Genomic DNA, 24,444 nt, shown 5'->3' with positions numbered 1-24,444 from the left:
GATAAAGAATATAAATGATCCTTCTGAGTATCCCCCTTTATGAAGATCAGAAAGAATAAAAAACAATTACCAAAAAAACTACCAATGTGAGAGTGTTCAATCTCGCCGTTTGTTCTTACACATGGGTTCAGAGCCGATCCTGGGCTCCGAGTCGGCAGCTTAGCAAAGCTCTGCATCGAGAAGAAGCTCGAGACCAACCTATCTCCCACAATTCCCTCTGCCCTTACCTCAGATCTAGTTTGCCGCTGCAACTGATCACATCGTTTGAAGAGCTCTGAGCCAACTTCTAATAAGATTTACCTTTTTTTCTTCAAAAAATTTGATCTAAAGTTATTGGATTGTGACACTTTTTAGTGTGTGTGTGTGTGTATGGGTCTTCGGTTCCGATTGTCTAAATCTTTAGTGTTTTAAGACAGTTTTGTTTAGCATTAGGATACTAGGGCCTTCCCCACTCACTAAATTTCAGATTTGACTTACAGTTCTTACTTCAGAACATTATTTCTTGGCCTTTGGCTAAGTTTAAGTGTATTGGTGTAATTTCTCTAGTTATTGTGACTTTTTTGACATGTCTGACAAGGTTAAGTCAGGTTTTAAGAGATGTCAGTGCGGACAGAAGATGTCTGTCACAGACAACCATAGCTCCTGTGTCTACTGTCTTGGCCCTCTCCATCTTCAGGAGGACTGCTCTATATGTCAGTCCTTCAGTGGAAGGGTCATGACAGATAGGCGCAGGAAGCTCATGGACAGGGGTCTTCTGAAGCCTGCTTTTCAAGAGGCTTTAGATAAGTCAGACGAGACTTCTAAATCTTCGAAGGAGTCTAAGATTTCGGAGCCTACGTCATCGGCTCCAAGTTCTTCTTTTAAAGTTCGTTCACCGGTTCCACAGACTTCGGGGCCGAGTATCGAACTAGTGTCTGTCACCGAGCCTCGAGTCTTGGAACCGGTGACAGAACTGCCACCTCCGGCTCTTTTGAGGTCGGCACCGTCTTCGATTTCTTCGATGTGGTCTTCCAGGCCCCTCTCCGACACCGATGTAGACCATGTGGTGCAGAAGCTGATGGAGAACACGGCCCTGTCCAAACTTATTGCAGTCTCCTCTCAGTTGGTGTCGAGACTCGAAGGCCTTCCCTTGTCTCCATCTGATCCTCCTCTGAGACCTGTTCAGCCCTTGGAGCCGAGAGACGCTGATTTGTTGATTGTAGAGCCCTTGGTGCCGGAACCGTCCCTTTCTCGGTCGGCACCATTTACCTCGACTCCGTCAGAACCTCTCCCGGACTCGCGGAGCCGACGATCTATCCTTGGTTCCGGGACCGAGAGCCGAACCGATGTTTCGGTACCGACTCTCCCTCTCGGTGCCTCGGCACGGATCACCTCGGCTCCATCCTTGGGATCGGTGCCCTTGGCTTCTGCGTCGGAGATTCCTCCACATTCTTCGGAACTGGGGGATTCCTCGGCTCGGGGCCTTCGATCTTATGAGGAAGGTATTGTCTTCCCAGACAACTACCTCAGCAGAAACAGCGTCTCCCTCCCATAAAGGCCCGTTATCCTCTTCTGCACCTACGGCTACTCAAAAGCGTCGAGCACCAGTGTCTCAGCCGCTCCCAGAGGGAGCCCCCTCTTCCTCGGAGGCTTCATCGGATGCCCCCCCGAGGAAGTCCCGAGGAAAAGATTGTGTTAGAGGAGGCACTTGGATTCTCCACAAGAGTCCTTAACATCGGACACTGACTTGGATGAGTCAGAGGGGTCCCCAAAATCACCCTCGGAGGATGTCTCTTTTTCTGACATCCTGGAGATCCTAAAACAGAGAGGTGATTGGCAAGCCCTACCCCCTTCTGAGGATGAGTCAGTCTTGCTGAAGGTATTCGGTGCTAGCCCTTCTTCCTCCTGGGTCACTCCGCCCTTCGATGAGTTGATGATTTGATTGCTCGAAGGGCGTGGGAGACACCTGACACAGTGGAGCCAGTCCCCAGAAAGCCTAATAAGTATATTACAGCCCCTCAGGATAAGGCATACCTCACAAAGGGAGTTCCAGTAGACGCTATGGTGGTGGCAGCTGCCACTAAAAAGGAGATGTCTGAATCTTCCTCATCTGTCCATCCGCCTAACAGAGATTCTAGGACCATGGACAGGTATGGGAAGCGCATTTTTAGTTCAGCGACTTTTTCCATGCGATCGCTGAACTATTTGACACATTTCACACGTTTACAGAGGGATCTAGTCAAAGAGTTGGGAGATACCCTCCAGGGTACTACAGATGCTGCTGTCACGGATAAGGTTACAGCACAGCTCAATACCCTTACATCAATTGTGAACTCGTCCATGAGGCTCATCTCATATGCAGCCGAAGGGTCGAGTAGGGCTACGGCTTTAGCGATTGCTCTCCGTAGACAATTCTGGATGTGCTTATTTTCCTTTGCGGAAGCCTTCATGTCTTCCTTTACTAACGCCCCATTTGATGGTGCCACTCTCTTTGGCCCCAAAGTAAAGGAAACCCTTACCCGGTGTGAGCAAGAGGGAAAGACTCTGTCTGCTGTCGGAGTCCGTTTTTTCACCCCATCCAGACCGTACCCCAAAGGGCAACGAGGTGGAAAAATGTGGTTTCGTAAACCCCAGGGTTCTTTCCCAAGCACACAGGGTGATGCCCCCTCCAGAGGCAGAGGGGGGGGGCAGAAGTGGAAGACGTTGCCCTGGCGGCAGAGGGGGTCTGCAAAACCAAGGCAACAGGGATACGGTCCCTGGAAGGCCTTTCCAGCACTCCTGAAGGGAGGCCCGACTGTCCTGCTCTGGAGGCAGTCGGGTGTCGCTTAGCTTTATACCCTCAGGCCTGGCAAAGTCTTACCTCAGACAGATGGGTAAAAAGCATTATTACCAGAGGTTACAAAATTCCATTTCTATTTCCCCCGTTACCGCAGAAAAGATTCCCAGATGTACCGCCCCATCTGCAAGAACCTGCAGCTATAGAAATTTCAAAGCTGCTAGAAAAAAGAGTCATCCAACCAGTCCCGGCGGACCAAAGAGGATTCGGAACTTACTCAAGGTTCTTTTTAGTTCCAAAAAAGACAGGGGACTGAAGGCCAATTCTGGACCTAAGCAATCTCAATACCTTCGTCAAGAAAGAAAAGTTCCGGATGGTCACGCTTCAATCGATCCTTCCATTCTTACAGAAGGACGACTGGATGTGCTCAATAGATCTCAAGGACGCATACTACCACATCAAAATGGCCAGAGCATCCAGGGATCACTTGCGCTTCAGGCTGGGAGCCAGTCATTATCAGTTTCGGGCCCTGCCCTTTGGTCTAACCTCAGCCCCCCAGGGTTTTCACGAAATGCATGGCAGTGGTAGCGTCTCACTTGAGACGCCTAGGATTCCGGGTGTTTCCGTATCTGGACGACTGGCTCCTTACTGCTACCACCGAGCGTCGACTGATACAGGCCAGGGATTACACACTCGACCTTTGTGTTCAACTCGGAATTTCCATAAATTTCGAAAAATCTGCATTACAGCCGTCACAGCATATCTCATTCATAGGAGCAGATTTGGATACCCGTTGCTTGATTCTAAGACTTCCCCCAGAAAGAATAGCCTCTCTACAAAATCACATATCTTTACTCCTGTTGTCCAAAAAATCCCCGGCCAAACTGGTTCTAAAAGTTTTGGGACTCATGTCGGCTTCCCTCAGTGCAATACCCTTGGGAAGACTGCACATGAGAGTTCTTCAATGGCTGCTGTTCGCACAATGGTCGTTCCAACAGTTACCGCTGACACACAAAATTCACATCACAAACACCTGCACGACACACCTATCTTGATGGCTGCAGAATTGCAATCTCACTGGCGGCCGGCCATTTGTGCTACCCACTCCAACAGCTACGGTGACCACGGACGCTTCCCTGATAGGGTGGGGGGGCATCTTTCAGGGACAGACAGTCCAAGGCGAATGGACCAATCTAGAGTACAACCTGCACATCAATGTTCTGGAGATGAGGGCAGTGTTTCTAGCGTTGCAACACTTTTCTCCCCTTCTACCTCTAGGGACCATTGCAGTTCAGACGGACAACATGTCCGTAGTCTGGTACATAAACAAGCAAGGGGGAACCAAATCTTACCAATTATGCAGAGAGGCCATGAGAATTTGGCAATGGGCAGAGTCCACGGGTTGCTTTCTGATAGCAATGCACATCCCGGGGTTATCCAACGTCATAGCGGACAGGTTGAGCAGAGCCATCCTGTTACCTCACGAGTGGTCCCTCAAACAGACAATAGCGGACAGGATATTCCGCAAGTGGGGCCAGCCTTGCTGCAATCTGTTTGCGTCTCCAATGAACGCCAAATGCAGAAGCTACTTCGCCCTATTACCCCCGCCAGGGGAAGTCCCCAGGGATGCTCTGATTCACGATTGGCCCCCGAGTCTCCTGTACGCCTTCCCCCCTATACCTCTGATACTGAGATTTCTGCAGAAAGCCAAGAATCTGGAAAGGACTGTAATTCTCATTGCCCCATTCTGGCCTCGTCAAATTTGGTTTCCCTTTCTTCAAGCACACCAAATACGGGAGCCCTGGATCCTGGACCCGGAGCCAGATCTACTGACCCATTCGTCAGGGGCTCCCCACCCGTCGCTCCTGTCCCTCAGACTAGCAGCTTGGCTGCTCTGCTTCCCTTCTTAGCCAGGTCTGATCTTCTTTCTCCTGCGGTTCAGAACATTCTAGTAGCCTCTCATAAAGCTTCCACTACAAAAATTTACTCTAGTAAGTGGAAGCGCTTTGTATACTGGGCAACTGCACAACATTTAGATCCCTTAATAGCCCCACTAAACAAAGTTTTAGAGTTTCTATCCATGCTATTTCACCAAGGAGCTTCTCCTGCCACCTTGAGGGTTCAATTGGCTGCTATTTCAAACTTCCATGTAGGAGAGAATGGAGCGCCTATTATGACTCATAGGCTTTGTAAGGCTTTTCTAAAAGGGTCCTTTCATATTAGGCCACCAGTCAGGTTCCCTACAGCTCCGTGGAATCTAAACCTCCTTTTATCCCAACTAATGCTACCACCTTTTGAACCAGCCTCTTCCTGTTCATTAAAGTTCTTGTCATGGAAAACTCTCTTTCTAGTAGCTATCACTTCAGCCAGACGAGTGTCAGAACTTCAAGCTCTTTCCATTAAGCACCCATATTTGATTTTTCACCCAGATAGGGTATCCTTACGCACCAACCCGTCCTTTCTTCCCAAGGTTTGTTCAGTCAACAACATTAATCAGTCCATTGAACTCCCCACATTTTTCAAAAACCATTCCAATAAGTTGGAATATATGTTACACAAGTTAGATGTTCATAGACAACTCAGATTCTATCTAGATAGAACAGAGGATCACAGAAAAGCAGACCAACTCTTTATAGCCTTTGCGGACAACAGAAAGGGCATGGCAGTGACGAAGCGTACTCTCTCCAAATGGCTATCTGATTGTATTACTTTTGTTTATACTGCTACTGAGCAGAGTTTGCCCACCAAACCGAAAGGACATTCTACTAGATCAGTCTCTACATCTCTGGCTCATGCGGCCCGCCTACCTTTGGATACTATTTGTGCGGCCGCCACTTGGTCTAAACCACATACGTTCATCACTCATTACAAAGTGGATAGGATTTCCAGGGACAGGGCAACCTTTGGTTCCACTGTGCTCAGGAACGTTCTTCCGTGAGTCTCTCAGGGTCACGGAGCTAGGGACGCTACCCATGTGTAAGAACAAACGGCGAGATTGAACACTCTCATATAAAGAAGTTATGTCCTTACCATAACGTTCCATGTGGAGTGTTCATCTCGCCTTTGTTCTTACATTCCCACCCTCCCACCCTCAGGTCAGGAAGAACGTCCAGTTTAGAGGTCTGGTTTGGCTCTCCCGCTACTGATTTCTCTCTGCTGTTGCTGCTGTTTTCAGCTACACCCTGGTATGTATGTATGTATGTTTACATTCCTGTTATGGGATCTGGTATTGTTTTGCAAACTAGATCTGAGGTAAGGGCAGAGGGAATTGTGGGAGATAGGTTGGTCTCGACTTTCTTCTCGATGCAGAGCTTTGCTAAGCGGCCGACTCGGAGCCGAGGATCGGCTCCGAACCCATGTGTAAGAACAAAGGCGAGATGAACACTCTACATGGAACGTTATGGTAAGGACATAACTTCTTTTTATGGGGGGTACGGGGGGGGAGAAACAGCAGCAACAACAGGTTCAAACAGTGGAACAGCTAGATTCTTCTAGTATGGAAGAAACCATTGTATTCGAAGGTAATAAATGTAGCTACAAAGGTTATAGTATATACAATTATAGTAATAAAGAAATAAATGAAACACATTTTCATTACAATTAAAAGGTTTTAAATTTGTACCCAAAAGGAAGGCGGAAAGTGGTAAAGCATTGATAGATTTAAAACTATTTTTAAAGAAGAAAAACATTGAGCTTTTCTTTAAAAGGACAGAATATAAATTTACGAAGTACAGAAGAACAAAGAAGAAAAAGCATGTTTAACCCACCCTTGCACCCACAATTAAAAAAAACGTTGAGGTTATAATGGAGAAGAAAATAAGGTTGGAACTTTCAAAGAACAGGGTAGGTTATAATGTAACAGTGGAAGAAAATAAAATATTAAATGAAATGAGAGATGATAGCTTCATAAGGGTTATGAGACCAGATAAGGGTGGGGGGACTGTGCTTATGGATCAAATGGTATATGAAGGAAAAATGATGGATATACTAGAGAACACAAGTAGATATGTTAGAGTCTCAGTTAATGAAATAAATATAGGGAACAGAAAAATGTATGTAATTTTAAATGATTTATTGTTGGAAGGTTCAATAGGTATAGAAACTTTTAAATATTTACATGTACAAAAACCAAGAATACCAATCATTTTTGGGATTCCAAAGGTGCACAAAGATATAGAAAATCCACTGATGCCTATAGAGGCCTATAGTGGCCTCTGAAGGTTCTATAACAGCACCCTTGGCCAGATGATTGGATAATAAGCTTAAATATGTCACTTGGAGGTCAAGGTGTGGTTAAGGATTCCTGGGACCTACTACGTAGTATAACAAATTAGTTATATGATGAGAGAATTACTTTTATAACTATTGACATAGTTGATCTATTTTCATCAATACCATATGAAGAAGGTATGAAATGGCTTGAGGACGTGCTAATAAAATATGGTAAATTTAACAATAGAGCGTTTTATCTTATTTTAACTCTGATGGAACTGGTTTTAAAAAAAAATTTTATACATTATGAAGGAGAGTTTTTTAAGCAAGTACAAGGAGTAGCTATGGGGGCAAGATGTGCCCCTACATACGCCAACATTATTCTTTCACTTTGGGAGGAAAAATATATTATAAACTCCAAATATGCACATTGTTGGAAATTGTACAAGCAGTTTTTTATGGTTAGGCTCTGAAAGTATGTTTTTTGAATTTTTAAAGCATATTTCAGAGTCCACTGATTTTTTGAATGTTACCTACAAGATTAGTAAGGACAAACTGGAATACTTGGATATTTCTATAAATAAGCAGGAAGGTGCCTTTAGTTCGAAAATTTACCAAAAAGAAACGTTCTCGAATTCATATTTAGCATATAACAGTGCACATCCCCTGCATCAGAAAAAAGGAATTGTTAAGGGACAATATGTTAGGGGTAGTTGTATGACATAAAGAGAGTGTGATTTTGAACAATAATGTGAAATATTGAGTGAAATGTTTAAAGAGGGAGGCTACCCTAATGATTTTATAAAAAAGATAGAAAAAGAGGTTAGAGATGGGAGACAGGATAGATTTAAGCCCATCTTGGGTGACAAAGTAGGACTAAGTATGGAAAAGGTTAAATTAGTTAACAATGAAGGAGAAGGAAATTTTGGGACTGATTACAATGGAGAAGTAGTAAGAATAAGGAAAACTGTAGAGGAAGAATGGACTAGATTTGGTGAAATTTCGGACCTTGAAGGTATTTTTGATAATCCATTGCCTCACAGTAAGATACTGTCCGGTTCGATTCTCAGCTAGAGCGTCTTCTGTATGAAGACATGCGTGAATGGGTGTACCTTCATTGAAGGTTGTGCATCAGAGCTGGCAACTCGGCATGTAAAAATCTGCTGCCAGTCATTAGCGGACCGGGGTTCCGCTGTGGCGACCCCTAACCGGGAAAAGCCAAAAGGCACAACAACATTAAAATGTACATACAGAAGGAGTAAAAGTCTAAAAGCTATTTTAGAAGGTAATAAAGATGGTTCTAGGTACAAAGAGGGCAAAGTAGGGGCTTTTAAATGTGGACGATGCTCTCAATGCCCGTACATTCATACAAGGGACACTATCCTAGTCAGTAGTAGGGATAGATTGATTAGTAGTAGGGACTATGCAAGCTGTGATACCAGTGGGATTGTGTATATAGGGCTTTTTGATCATTGTGAAACATTTTATGTAGGTAAATCAGAAAGAAAGTTGAAAAATAGAATCTATGAGCATAACTATTAGATTAGGATTAAATGTACTAATAATGCACTTTACAGACACAAGTTAAGTTGTCAGGAAGGAAAATTTAGTTTCTTTGTATTGGAAGTGGTTCCAAAAGACATAAGAGGAGGCCCATGGGAGACTTCCATAGAATACAATGAACTACTCTGGAAATTATCATTGGAAGCTACTAGATTTCCAGGTTTGAATGATGTAGTAACACTTGCCTCAGTTTTAAAGTTAAGGGCTGCAAAACTATAGTATTTCTGCATAAAATAAAAATAAAATGCAGCTATAGTTAAAAAGAACAAGCAGAATTGGTATTGTTTTTACTATTTTTGTAAGCATTGTTGTTGGAAGTAATAAGTAAATGTTGGATTACTTGCTTTGTAAATACTGTATAATATTACAATGTTATTTTTAGACACAAAATTGTGCTATTGGGTCAGAGTTTTATGTGTGAATAGAGTGTTTTAAAATGTTTTACAAAGTATTAAATATATTTATATTTATAATTATATATTTAAGGAATGAAAGAGGTTAGAGAATGCTTTATGTATGCATTTATGTATTTATGTATTTATCTACATATTGGGAAATGATAGGTTGTTAAGAAAATTATTTTGAAAGGTTTTATACGGAGGGATATTTATTAAGTATATGTAATTGTATAAAATAAATCTACCAATAGGTTAACAGCATTAATTAAGCAAAGGGTATTTATGTTAAGAATTGTAACAGGTGTGCATTTTCATTTAATCTGAGGAAGTCTCTACGAGACGAAAACACATTTGTGGTGTTAACAGCGTTTATGGTTTTATTCCTATAAGGAGGATTCTGAGGTGTGTTCCAATAAACTTCATCTGTCTGGATACAGCTGAGTCATGGCTTGTTGAGATTGCTCTATTTTTTTTCTTTTTGGTGGACTTTTTAGAGCAATTCTGTTCCCGTTTGTTTTGGTCTTTGCTGATTATATTTATAAAGGACTTTTTATTGGAATTGTCTGGCTTCTTTCACAGTTTTTTCCTGTGTTTGTTATTTATGAGGATACTCTTATCAGTAAAAGATTTTTGCCCTTTGGTTTGCTGAAATTAACACATCTCCATTGAGATAAGCATTAGTAAAAGAAAATCCCTCATATCTCCAATGTCAAAACAGACTGAAGACATTTCAGAAATATAAGGTCACTCACACTCACAGAACAGGGAGACAGAAAGTTAAAAGACCATAACTAAGGATACATATTTTGAAAAAACATTCCCCCAAAGACTCAGCAGTCATGAAGGGGAGACCTTGTCAACTTCAACCCCTACCATCATCCAACTCCATATAACAGAGAGAAACAGTTTGAGAATGAGAGTTACTTAACACCCACACAATAAATAGGAAAACAAAGGATAGCCAACAGTTTCAAACCTCACATGCCCAGTCACCTAATAAGGTCTGGGTGTTCTCCACCTGCAAACATAACTTATGCTATCAGGAGTAAATTATTGTGGCAGTAAACTTTATAGTCTATTAGCAAACCATTCTGTGTTCTTCTCTCATAGACAGGTCTAAAAATAACAGTGAGAAAAAGCAGCTGATTTATCAAAACAATCCTACGACATGTGCAGTGGTATCCCATGAACACTTAACTCAACAGTAGTGGTTATGAACTTTCTAAACAATCACTTGTGCACTGCATTTCCTATGCGGAAAAATATTTGCATATTCCATGGCACAATGAGCACTGCAATGGCTGTGGCTGTATATATTGCACAGCTATGAGGCTAATAATATGCTGATGAACCAATTATTATTTTTCACAACATGCATTGGACCAAGGCTATACAGTGAGGCCATACGTATTTGTGTGCCTGCATGAGAAGCCATGAAAAACATTGTGCACAAGTGGGTGGGTGACTGACCCCAAGAGGCACATGAATATATTAATTATTTTTCTGAGGCCCGTAAAGGCACTAATGAATAATGATGGAATATGATGTGGGTTTTATGGACTACACACAATAATGTCATCATGCCATTCACACCCAAACAGCTCTCTGATACTCCATTAATGTATGCACCACTATATGGTGGCATTGTGCATTGTCGTGCTGCAGTGGTAGCCATTGATGTGCATCACATGAACAGCAAAAACATGCACTGATGCAAATATGCTACCGTATTTATCTAAACTGCGAACTGTGAAACAGCTATAGATTCCAAGGGCCCAGACTGTGGCAGAGTTCACAATTGGTACCCTAAGGAGGAAAGAATATTTTTGTACATAATGTACAGAGACCACCATGAATACTGATAGGACCCTGTTATGATGGTCAGCAGTAAAAGGTGGATTTCTGACACTTGTCAGGCCCGTGACTGCTGCAGCAGGCATAAGCTGGTCAGGTGAGCAGTGCAGGCAGCATTACAATGACTTCAAAAGGTGCCACCTTGACCTACTGTGCCACTGAAAAGAAGAGGTCAGGGAGAGTGCTGCTGAGTTCTATAGTAAGTACACATGATGGGTGCATTTTAGTGTAATGTCATTTATAACTTCCAGAACAATTATAGGACATACAAGGCCATGTCCAACCCAGAACTGATAGACATGCTCCACCTAAGGAAAGCCATATCCCCTCGTGCCACACGCTCTAGGAATCTAAACCTCACCACAACAATAAATAGGACATGCTGGTGGGATAGATTCCTGTCCTAGAGACTTCCCATGCTCTGGAATAAGATTCCAATCTACATTAAGCAGAGCTCCTCACTAACACTTTTCAAGCGAAGCCTTGAGGAGTGGATAGGAAACAGGAAGTTTACCCCGGGGATCACTTCAGTGGCTCTGCTAGACAGAGGCACAGGGAACTAATCTAAGGGGGCAGCAAAAGCCAATACATTCTGGCTAGGCTTATAAATGCCTTTGGGTAGATAGCCTAGTACCTACCTATGAACCTACGAACATACATACTTAATATACATATTAATTTTCATTCATGTTTTTTTTTTAATTTCCTGAGTAGATTGAGGAGAACCTGCTCCCCTTTCAGAGGTGTATGGACTGTCTCAACAGACACAGATGTATGTACATCACTGAATTAGTATAGTCACATATGTCATACCTACACGTTTTTCCTACATAAAACACCACAGGTTTTAGCATTCCTCTGGGGGAAGAGAAATAACTGTTCATTATGGAGGTTTGTTTTCTGTTAAGCAAAGCTGAAGAAACATATAACCCCCTCATTTAGCAATGAAGACATATATAACAGAAAAGGAGAGTGCAGTAAAAATAAATGTTTATCAGATGAAAGACAGGAGAGAAGATGGATAGAGTAGCCATATTTGAAAATAGAGGTAACAGAAAATCAGGAGCCAGTGAACACAGTTTATTCTGCTGCAGAAACCTTTGATAATGTTAACTTGGACAGTGTGAAGAATGAGAAGGGGGTACACTGTGACTCTCATGGTTGTTCTTCTAGGGGCCAGGTTTCTTTTATTTCCCCAAACATTGCAACAAATAAGCCCTTGGAATCCTCTACTCTATTTATGCAAGAAGCTGCAAAGGACACTTCTAGGCAAGCAACATAAGATGAAAGCAAGAGACCTTCCCTTCAAACCAATCAATCCTGTCCTGGTGTTTTGGAGGTATATTCTCAATAAGCAAAAGGCAGTTCACAATGTGGCACTGGCAGCTCAAACAACCAGGTGGCACAATTTTGAGGTAAAGAGGATGGCTGAAGCTTTACTGTGACATTCCAACTTTGTTTGTATTAGATGATTTTACTTGCTTAAATCAGATTTAAAATAATCTCTTTGTTAATATTTGAGAACTGAACTGATCATCTGTTCTTTGGAAGCAAAAATGTTTTTTGCCTGCATACCACTGGGGGATGTACCATGTTGATGCTTACACACTGGGCAGCTTTGACTTGGTTGTGATTTTCTCACTTCATACAGCCACTATATGCCGTATGCTATTTCCCTTGTGTATGATTAATTTAAATAGTTACATTTTTAATAAGCACTGGTGTGTGGGTAAAGGAAACATATAATCATAAATGCTTTATGCTACTCTGTAATTTAAGCAAACTAGATGCACTTAAGAGGTTTCTCTCTCAAGGAGTAGTGCTGCGTGACTTGTAGCTCTTTCCACTGTCAGAATGAACTGATTTCCTAACAATTATTTTGGGATGTCCTGGATTAATGAATTCACTGCAGAATTAGTCTGGAATGTTAATGGTCTTACCTAGCAGGCTAAGGGCTGCAACATTTTTGTTGATATTTACTCTTTTAATCCCCATTTTGTATTGTTGCAGGAGCCACATTTAAGAGATTGTGAGTATGAGAAACTCATTCAGGGGATGTATGCCCTTGCTTATTTATCTTCCTCTCCTGCTGGGCTGTGTAGAAAAAGGGAGGTGATAACTTTCTGGAGAAGAGACATTCTGTTTCAGCTTATTGATGTCATGCTGAATAATGAATGGAGGGATGTTTTAATAAAAGGATTATATCAGGATTTATTGTTTACAATTTTTAATGTTTATATCCCTCCAGGAGCTCAACCACAAGAATTAGCTTCTCTTATTGGATTGGTGGTCTCATGCCAGGAAGGGGTGGTGCTTTGGAGGGGATTATAATATAATAAATAAAAAATAATATTTTTTTTTTGCCTCAGAAGGTCTCAGTGGGCCCAAGGACAAGGGCAATTGCAGTTATGAGGAGAACTTTTAATAAATATAAAGTATGTTTGGGATGACTGCATCTGTCATTTTGCAAAAGTACCAAGGGGTGTCTATATTCATCATTCCCTTAGTTCCGTACCTTTTGTAGGATAAACAAAATTTTGATAACCAAGGAGCATGGTTAGTTTGTTGACTTTCTGATTACAGTCTCCATGAAGCATTCTGAGCATGCTCTAAAAAGGTTTATATTGAATCTTCCTAGGTTGTTACAAGCCAGGCGGTAGTGAGTTAATTTGCATTTGTGCAAAGGTCCTGCCTTTGATATTCAGCTGAAACATGTCTTTTCATTTTGAAGGGAATACCCTAGGGGGAGGGCCTACCAATTAGTCTGGGACTGGGATTCCTTTACACAGCTGGAGTTTTGTATAATTTGAAGATCAATCTAGATTTGCTTCAGGCTGATCTTTTAGACACCCAAGCTCAAGTTCACTGTGGATGTACCAACAACTCTTCCAACCTTGAAGTGATGAGGAATAAACTGAATGAATACTACAGATATATGGTAGAGCAAGTCTCAGTAGCTCTTAGGCTTAGGGAATTTGATCTCTCTGGAAATAGTGAGAAATGTTTAGCTCTTTGCCTATGAAAATAAATGATTGATAAACACATTTTTAAAATACATGAACCTAGTTTTGTTAAGATGGTATCTACCCCCCCAAAAAAATATCATGGTTGCATTTGAAAAATATTTTATTAGGTTTTATTTAGAAGAGGGTTAGAAGTTTCTCACAAGAGATGACTTTGTTATGTGCCCTTTTCACTCTCATTGTCTCAATTAAACTAAGGGGACAGTAAAAGTTTGTTAAACTTGATCAATGATGCTGAAGTTTGGGAATAATGACAGAGCATGATCCTGGGTAAAACACTTGGTATGGACAGCATTCTTGCAGAAATTTATAAGGTAGTTATAGAGAAGTTTAACAGGAATTTCTGTCTGTTAGCCATTGAGGTTCTTGGTAATGTCTACCCTTCCATACCATCTTGGAAAGAACTAGTGATGGTATTACTATGTAAAGGAGGTAAAGATCTTGCCTCCTGATTTCATATAGACCCATTACATTCTTAAACCATGATTAGACACTGCTTATAGCTATAATGGCATACAGACTGGTAGAGGTTCTTCCTAAGCTAGTACACTTTGATCAGACAGGATTCATTAAGGGCAGTTTAACATTTGATAATGTCGTCCAAACTCTTGATTCTGGAAGATGCATTAAAGACTGACCAACCTCTTCTGATAGCTAGTCTAGATGCCAAAAAAAAAACATTTGATAGAGTTAGATGGTCTTTTCAGCTGGATGCCCCGTGTATTATGGCCTTTCCAGAAAACTATGTTAAGTTAATTTTGCAGTTGCATCAAGGCTCCACAGCTAGGATGAAAATAAATTCATATCCTTCCTCCCCATCTTCTGTCTGTAGAGGTACCAGACAGGGTTGTCCCCCCCCCCCTTGTTATTTGCCATTTATTTGGACCCTTTGGCCATAACCTTATGGCATTCTGTTTTATGTGGCTAAAAGTCAAATAGTGTTATCCATATGATGTCATTACATGCGGATGACTTCTTGGTTTACTTATGTCATCCTAAGGATAACTTGTCTATGTTGTTTTGACTATGGCAAAAGTTTAGGTCTATGGGAGAATACAAAGTGAACATTGAGAAAACTGAATGCATCAAACTTAATTTTGTCTCTTCTATACAATTTATAGATACCCTGTGGGATTGGGATAAGGGGGAGGGGATTGCATAATGGTTAAGATCTTTACGCCACAGATACAAGATTCAGGGTTTCTGGCTCTCTTTATTGGCTAGGCCTATAATAGTCTGCTGACTGATAGCCTAGTATTTACCTCTAAACCTATAAAATTGAAAGTGAAGAATGTCATAGATGCAGTGAAATGGTTAGTTTGCTTTTAGATGCAATATTGTCATATGAGCACTGCATTACTTATCTATTTCTGCAGAACACAAGAGTGAATAAGTTGTATTGATTTTCTAGGATCATACCTCTCAACCTCTTAGCATAAGAAATCTGGGCAAAGCCTGACATAATGGTGAGACAAAGGCCCAAAAATAGGAACATATTTTAAATATTGCTGTTATGAACTCAGAAAGTTGCTAGAATAACAATATTTGTGTTAGCATGCATTTTCTGATGGATATGAAGTCTGAAACTCAAATGCATGTCATTAGTTAGTGAGTTTAATCCTTAGATCATCACTGTGATTTGTCAAAACAACACAGTTTTTTTGATGAACACACCAAAAATATAAGGCACAAATCTGGGCATTCTGTGAAAATCTGTACAGTTGATAGGTATGCTAGGATGTAAAGGATGTTGCACACTTGGTTAATGGTTATCTGGACTGTTTCTATTATTTCTGTTATTAATATGGCCTTGGTGTGATTCATGGCTTTCCCAAGACATAGATCAAAAGAGGCATTGGTAGGGTTTTTGTGGTAGTGACTCTACAGTTTGTCTTTTTGGAATATTTGTACCTTAGTTCATGTTATGATGCAGTGTATGAAACTGGATTTGACTCAGCATTGTTTTGCAGAGGTTACTATGTTGAGAAATGATGAAAAAATAGAAGGGAATCATTCAGAAGAAGAAGGAATAGTGATTAAGAGAATCTAGTCCATATTGCTTAGTATTAAGATGACTGTGTTAATATCATAGGTTCATAGGTGTGTACTAGGCCAATGGCCCCGGAGTCTTTACAAGCCTTGCCCAAAAAATTGCCCTGGCGCCATACCACCCGATATTAGTTCACAGTGCCTCTATCTAGTAGGGCAACTGGAGTGATCCCTGGGGTGAACTTTCTGTTACCCATCCACTCGTCGAGATTTCTGTTGCAGAGGGACAGCAAGGTGCTCTGCTTGTCATGAATGGGAAGATTATTCCAGAGTATGGGCAGTCTCTGGATGATGAACCTGTCCCTCCAGCATGTTCTGTTGATTGTGGTAATGAAGTTGTGATCTCTGGAGCATGTGGCATGGGGGGGATTGAGATTTATTTAGGTGTAGCATTTCATGTAGGGCTGGGTAAGACATGGCTTTGTAAGTCAAGCAGAGATCACCTCTAATTAGACAATAAGAGGCTGAGAACAGCTGAAGTTTCTTGTGTCTGTCCATGCAGGATATGTGTTTAAGGCCTAGGATCCTTTTTGTGAGGTACTTTTGTGACCTCTCCAGCTCTTGCAAGTGTCTGGTCAGGTACATACCAAACAGGGCATTATATTCGATGATTGGTCTAATGAGGGAGGAGTAGAGTGGGATGATGACCTCTTTCATCCTGGATGCAAAACCTTTGGTTATGAGATGTGTCATGTAGAAGGACTTTCTGACCACAGTGGCAATGTGGTGGTCAAAGGTCAGGTCACTGTCGACCTGGGTGCCCAGATCTCTTCAATGTTCAATGGGCTCCCATCCACGTGGTAATTAGTGGGAACTGAGTTTTTTCTAGAGGGAATGATAATGCATTTTTTGGCATTAAGCTTAAGGGCATGGTACTGACACCAGTCATTGGTCTCAGTGAGGCACTTTTATAGGATGTCTGCATCACTTGGGGAGGTAATAATAATAACTTCTAGCTTGCAGTCATCAGCAAACTTGGTCAGCCAGAGACCCCCTGTTTTGGCCTGGACTTCTGAGAAGTAGATGCCAAACAGGAGAGGGCCTAGGACCGAGCTCTGTGGGACTCCACTCATGACTGGTTGACAGTCTGACTTGGAGTCTGCAACTTTGAAACCCACCTAATGATATAAGGATTGATGCCTAGTTTGGTGAGTTTATCAATGATACCTGAGTAGGGAATGGTATCAAAGGCCTTGGCCAGGTTGAGGTAGGTTGTATGCACTGCCTTATCCTCATCCACAGCCTTGGTGACTGCCTCGAAGAAGTCAACCAGGTTCAGCAGGCAGGATCTCTTCTTGACAAAGCCAAACTGCGTGAGGTCAAGAGTTTGGAGATTGGGGTCAAGAGTTTTGAGATTGCCTATATCTTTGTTAAGCAGGTCCATGATGATGCGCTCCATAGCTTTACATACCAGACTTGCCAGGCTAATGGAGTGATAGTTCCCAGGGTCTGTAGTCACTCCCCCTTTATGGAGAGGGTTGACTGTACCAGTGCACCATTTGTTAGGGACAAAGCCAGAAGTAAGGCTGTGATTGACCAGGGCACACAGGTGTGGTGCCAGTTTGTTTTGTAGCTCATGTAGAATACAGCCAGGGATATTATCAGGTCCTATGGGTGCTGTATTCTTGGCTTTGGACAATGCAGCTTTTACCTGTGCTGCAGAAATGTTGGGTACCAAGCTTTCTTCTGGTATTGTGATAGGGCCTTGGGGGGGGGTAAAGTTGGCACTGAATCTGTCGGCCAGTATGTTGGCTATATATGTTGGCTCAGTATAGGAAGTGCCATTGTGCAATAACTCAGAGCAAATCTGGGTATTACCTTGGAGGTTCTTGATATAGCTATAGAAGGCTTTGTGGTTGTTTTTGGTGTCAGCCACAATTCTGCTGTCATAGCTGCCTTTAGAGGAGTTGATAAGGGATCTCAATTTTTTCTTGAGGCTGTTAAGGGAGTTTTTCCAGTCTTGTGACTTCACTTTTTTCTGCAACAGTTTCTTCCTTCTGTTGTAGAGTTTGTTGATGCTGGTGACCACCAGATCAGCTTCCTTTTTTTTGGAGGAGAGCGTCTTGGTTCTATTTGGTATGGCAAGTTCCACGTATTTGTGTACGTGCTCGTACAGTGCATTGGTGTATGATTCGGCAGTCATGCAGCTATTTTCCATTGGCATGGGTGCCGAGAAGTTAACCACCTCTGTTTTTAGGAGCCCAAAGTCAGCTTTGGATAAGTTTTTCAGGGTGATCACCTTTGCGGGGGGTGTAAGTGAGATGGAGATTTCCATGATGATGAGTCTGTGGTCGATTTAACCTGGGAGGAATTGACTATAGGTGTGGAGCAACGGTCTCCCATGTTGGTGATAATCAGGTCAAGGATGTTGCATCCTCTAGTGGGGGGGTCAGAATGAGCTTGTCCAGGGAATTGGAATTGATGAATTCCAGGAAGTATTAAGCCTGTACATTGGTACTTGAATAGTCTTCCCTGTTGATGGAAGGATAGTTGAAGTCACCCAGTATAAAAGTATTGGGCTGGACCTTGATAGATTCCAGGGTGCTTAGGAACATAGAGTGAGAGTTTAGTGACATGGTTGAGGTTCTGTAACAGGCTATGACTTGTATCGCCGTCTTACCCACTGTTAGTTGTACTTAGAGTATCTCGAATGCATTATGCTGGGCTACCAGTCTAGAGGTTTGCATATCCTTTATGTATATGGAGACACCACCACCTTTGGAGCTTCTGGCCATGTTCTGAGGTCCAAAATGTATGGAATGAGTTGTAGCCTGGGAACACAGAGGTGCTTTTTGCCTCTTTAAACCAGGTCTATGTTACAGCACAAATTTCGACATTCTCCATTTTGAGGAGACCTTTGAGCAAGTGCATCTTGAGATTTAGACTTCTAGCATTGAGCAGCATGACCCCTAGATTGCATTTGTTTGTAGCTGTTATGGTGGAAGTTTGGTCTTTGGAACAATGCCTAAAAAAGGCACTATGGGTGTGGCAAGAGCCTTACCCAGTAGCCGGAATCCCAGGGGTGACAGATGCAGGCCGTCTCTGGCAAAGCATCGAGGTCTGTCTATCATGTCGTTCACAGGCAGACAGACACTGGATCCCCTTGGAATGACACCAGAAATTTAGCCAATTGTTGAAGTCAACCATTTTCTGCTTGTACTGTGGTATCTTTCTGGGTGATGGTAGAATACTGCTCAGGGCTAGGGTCATTCCTGCCTGGGCCACATAATCCGAGAGTTCCATCACATCTCTTTTCATGTAGTCTACAGAGGTATGCCTCAGGTCATTCACACCCACATGGGCAGTGACTGAGTTATGTTTATACTTGCTGTGGAGTGACCTGAGTGCATGTGTTATGTGGTGGATCCTGGCACCTGATAGGCAACTGACTGTCATCTCCTCCTTGTTCAACCTAGTGGTTCAGACATCAGTGTGCCTCACAATAAGTCTCCCATGATTAGCACATTGGGCAGAGTGTTTTGCCTTAAGGGGTTAGGTTGACATGCGCACTGTGGTGGTGAGCTATGTGTTCTGTGGTTGGTGTTGTGTTGTGGTGGTCAAATGCATTTCTATCTTGGGAGTCTCTGTTGTTTGGGTACATTTTTATTGAGAGCCTCAGTGAAGGTGGGTGTATGGTTTGTGTTTCTATGTGTGAGTTGTGATGGTTGGTGTTTTGGAGGGCTGTGTGTTCCAAGTAGTGTGTTGCAAGTGTTGATCTTCTCCTCTTGACCAGCTAGCCCGGTCTTGGCTGGAGAGTGCACAGCTTCCAGTTTGGTGATATAAATGCATCTCTCACTTGTATGAGTGTTGGGCGGTAAGAGGAGAGGGTTGTCTGTGTACATGAGGCAGTTGTCACACTGTCTCAGAATGCCCAAGTATACCAGGTTAGCAGGAGAAAGCACATACCAGGAGGAGTAGTCATAACTAATAAGTACTGGTGCTGTTAACTGCATAGAAACTGCTAGTGCTGATAGCACCTAAGTGTGCTACAATAAATGCTACAAAAGCCTGTTGAAGTCTAAGTCGATTAAGCTAACTGAAGTGCAAAAAGTAAAAGAACAAGCACATTCTATGGGAAAAACTGTAGAGCAGACTTTCTGGCACCAGTAATAGTTTACCTCAGCTCAGTGCCATTGCGTGCTGCTTAAACAAGTGCAAACCCGTTCATCCAGTCTTCCTACCAATACCTTTTCTAAAATCATAATATCATTACTCAGAGATAGGCCTATAATTTCCCACTTCCTCCCTTTCTCCTCATTCTCCTTTAGGCATCATACTTTTCCTATCCCTCCTCATACTTATAGATATTTTACCTAGGTCCTGTATTTTGTTGTATACCTTCTGTAGGACTGTTCATCTCACACCTCCACCCCCCATTTCTAGAACGTTATAGGGAATCCCTCTGGCCTTTCAGCATTCTTCTCCTTCATCTTGTATATGGCTTTCCTTATCTTATCCCTTTTCACCTTTGCCCTCAGCTTGATCCTTTGTTTGTCATCCAGTGTATATCCCTCTACATTCTTTCCTGAAAAATCTGTTCATTCCCATTTGTTTGTAAATCTCCCTGTAGTAACCCATTAATCTTTCCCTTATTAGCTTGTCCTCTTCTAAATATTCTCCATCTCTTCCCCTTATCTTTTGTGTCTCCTCTCCCTCTATCTGCTTCTTCTTGCATTTCTTGGCTAGTTGTTTCCCTTGTGCCTTCTCCATTATCCACTAATAATCCTTCCAGTACTATTTCATTTGTATTGCTTTTTCTCTGATCTGTTGTGCTTCCCTTCTGCTTTCATTTCTTCCAGCTTCCCTCTGCACCACAACTAGCTTTCTCTCTAGCCTTTTAGTTACCCTTCCTTCTTTCCTTGTCTTTTTTCCAGTTGTACTCATCAGCTTTCCCCTGACAGAGACTGTGATCTCTTCCCACCAGTGTTCTTCCAGTTTGCCCCATCATTTATACTGTTCTGTATTGACTTCTTTATTAATCCTTGTAGAATTTCCTTGTTCTCTGCCTACTTCCATTTATAGCTGGCCCACCACCATCTCCCTGTCATTGTTTTCTGTTTTTGCATACTTCTTATATCTCACTGCTGCATGATATGACATTTATCTCTTTCTGTTCAGATCTCTTCCATTATTTACATTAAGTTTTTCTAACCTAAGAACCTGTCTAACTTGCCTGTACCAAAATGTTTTTGTGAAGATGTATTCCTTCTCATTTGGATACCTTTCCTCCGTATGCTCAGCCACCCTTCTTCTTTCATTGCTTTTTTCCCAAATACCTTTATTGAATTATCACTTGTGACATAGACAAGTTTGCAATCATATAAAAGTAATCAAACTATATTAACATAACAGACATCATACTTCACATACATTGTTATATATCATATAACCTAAGCAATATTACATAAAGTATTCAATTCCTGCTTTTTTTAAAATGAGAAACATCTTCATTGAACCATCACTTACTACATATGCAATCATACATTTCTGTAAATGAAAACACACCACACTGACACAATCCTAGTCGCAAGCATTTTACATCACAAACCATACCGACATACTCCCAGTTGCAAAAATTATACATCACTTATAATATTCCCAATCTTTCTCACTCAGATATTACATAGCTCATTTAAGTCCTGCTGCCTTTTAGACCTCATTCCTCCCTTGCATGTATTGTTCCCACAATTCCCATTTTTTCCTATGTAGTTTTCTCTCACCCTTTCTTAAATATCTCACTTCCAGTTATTTTATCTCTGTTATTATATTCACTACCTCCAGTATAGTTGGTTTAGATTTGATTAGCATTTTCTAGTAATTGCTTTTTTGGCAGCCACCATTATTAGACACATCAAGGCCTTACCATGTCTAGGCAATTCCTATTCTGTATCATAGCTCAGAAAAATCAACTCCCTCGTCAGAACAATCTTCCCACCCAGCATCTACGACAGTGCATCCCACAGGGAATCCCTAAAGTCCACCAACTCACCGCACTCCTGGGAAGTATGTTCCTAATTAACTCTTTCTTCTCCCTCACACCTCCAACATTTACTGTCTACCTGAGGAAAACATTCTCTGGAGTTTACTTGTGGTATAAAAATATCTATGTAAACATTTCCAGGCAAAAATCCTAAATCTTCTAGATTTTATTGCATATTTGGTAGACATACATATATCCTCCCATTGTTTCTTTGTGAATTGCTTATCCAGTCTCTCTTCCCATTCCTCTTTCATTGCTTGGACTAGTTCTTGTCTCATCTTTTTATCATTCTCCTTCCTTCCTTGTATAAGACTTGTCATTTTCCAGATCCATGGTGACAACTGTAGTCTTACCCCCTTATTTATTTATTATTTTATTTATTTGACATTTGTTTACAGGGGTGGTCTAACTTGGTCTACAGAACCTGTTTTCAGCAGATGCCCGGGGAGAAAAGCTCCACATATAGTACAATACAAATACAGTATAATCCAATACAATGCAAATTACATTAGAAATACTATACAAAAATAAGATGAAAGAACAAACTATGTTACAAGATGTTGCAATATATTACTACATGTTTAGACAATTCTATAGAGTTAAGACATTACAGACAATAATAGTCACTCTCACCATACATGATGTAGATAGTGTAAAAAAAAAAAACAGTACGTAGGTAGTGCAATGTGTGACATTGACTATTATAGTATATGAAAAATAGAATGTTAGTTTCTGTTAGGAAAACAGCAGCCAGAAAGTTAGTGATGCAGATAGAGAGTGAGAGAGAGAGAGTTAAGAAGAATAGAAGCAACAAAGCCTGAGCAGTAGCTTAAGGATATGGTATAGAAACAGTGGAGGAGTTAGAAGAGCCTTAAGATCTTGCAGTCTGCAAGGGATTGAAATGTGACAGAAGAGGACAATAAGGCTAGTGTGGAAGAAGAGGAAGACCTGAGCATTAGGCAGGCTTTATGCAGGAGCAAAGCCATGTATTTTTTGAGATGATTTTTTAAAGAGGCTTTGAAATGGGTTAGGCTAGGCATAGACCTGGTAGCTAGAGGTAGTGAATTCCAATAAAGACAGCGTATGAATACAGAGAGTGACTGGGTTTTCTTGTGGGTTTTGAGATAGTTAAGAGATTTTTGTCTTCTGATCATAGGGATCGATTTAGTGTGTAAGGTGTGACTAGATTGGCTAGTGCAAGGCAGACAGTAGGCTTGAAAATAAGGCTGTGCAAGGTGGATAGCTGAATAAAGGCAAGTTGGTTGGGGAGGTCAAGCCAGTTTAATTCTAGGAGTGGTTTACAGTGGTGTGTGTGATATTTAGAGTTTGTGACAAACTTTGCAACTTTGTTGTAGCACTATTCCATCTTACTTAGGGTAAAAGTTTGTAAGTTTGTTAAGATAGGGGCACCATAAAGAAGGGAGGGAAGTAAAAAATGTTTTTGCAAGGGTAGTTTTAGTTAATGCAGTAAAGAAATGTTTGTTTCTATATAAGAGTCCCAGTTTTTGATGAGTTTTCTTTATATTTTGGTGTATATGGGGGTCAAATAAAAGCTTATTGTCAATGATAACACCTAGAAGTTTGGTTTCCTGTACTATTTCTATGACAGTGTTGTCAGACAGAAGGATGTTGAAATGATCAGTGACTGGGGAGGTGTTTTTGGGATGAAAGAGTACTAGTTTTGTCTTCTTTGGATTAAGAAAGAGTTGGGCATTTCTTAGCCGGGATTCGACTGCAGTAAAGGACTGCTGAGTTTTTGAAAGTAGTTGTGGTAGCGATTGAGCAGTGCAGATTATGGTGGAATCATCAGTGTATTGGATGAGGGTCCCAGGGTGAGAGGCAGTGTGAAGGTTGTTTGTGAAAATGTTGAAGAGTATGGGTCCTAGGATGGAGCCTTGGGGGACTCAAGTAGGATTGTGGAGAAAGGGTGAGAGTTCATTGGACCATTTCACTGCTTGTTTAAGATCGTTGAGGTAGCTCTAAAACCATTTTACTGTGTTATGTGAGAAGCCTAAGTTAGACAGTGTGTTCAAAAGTAAGGGGTGAGACACTGTGTCAAAGGCCTTGGAGAGATCTAGGAATACTGAGGCTGTATAGCATCCTGCATCTCTGGCCTTGTTCACAGTGTCTGTAAAAGATAATAAGGTTGTAGCTGTGGTGTGAGTTGGTCAAAAGCTATGTTGGGTTTTGGTTGAAAGATTGTTTTGCAATAGATTTTGCATTACCTGCTGATGGATACCTCTTGTGAGAATTTTGGATATGGGTGACAAGATGGATATAGGACGGAAATTGGATGGATCAAAAGAGTTGCCTCCTTTGTGGATGGGGGTGATGTGAGATTGTTTCCATAAGATAGGTACATCTGATTCGGATAAAGACCTATTTATAAGGATACTGATTAGGTAGGCAACTGAGTTAGCAGCCAGTTTGAGGTAGCATGGTGGGAGATTGTCAGATGAGGTAGAGCAGGGTTATAGTTTTTGTAGCAATTTCTTAATGGTGTCAGTGGGTACAGGCTGAAATGAGAATGGGGTTTGTATGACATTTTGTTGAGTAGAGGGTTTAATAATGACAGGGTTAGAAGTAGTTGATGGTCTGGGGTTATTGTCT

The sequence above is a fragment of the Protopterus annectens genome, chromosome 1.part2, assembly GCF_019279795.1.
Source record: "Protopterus annectens isolate FY-2018-M chromosome 1.part2, PAN1.0, whole genome shotgun sequence".
NCBI classification, from domain to species: Eukaryota; Metazoa; Chordata; order Ceratodontiformes; family Protopteridae; genus Protopterus; species Protopterus annectens.
The sequence above is the reverse complement of the archived record's forward strand: the minus strand, read 5'-3'. Positions refer to the sequence as shown.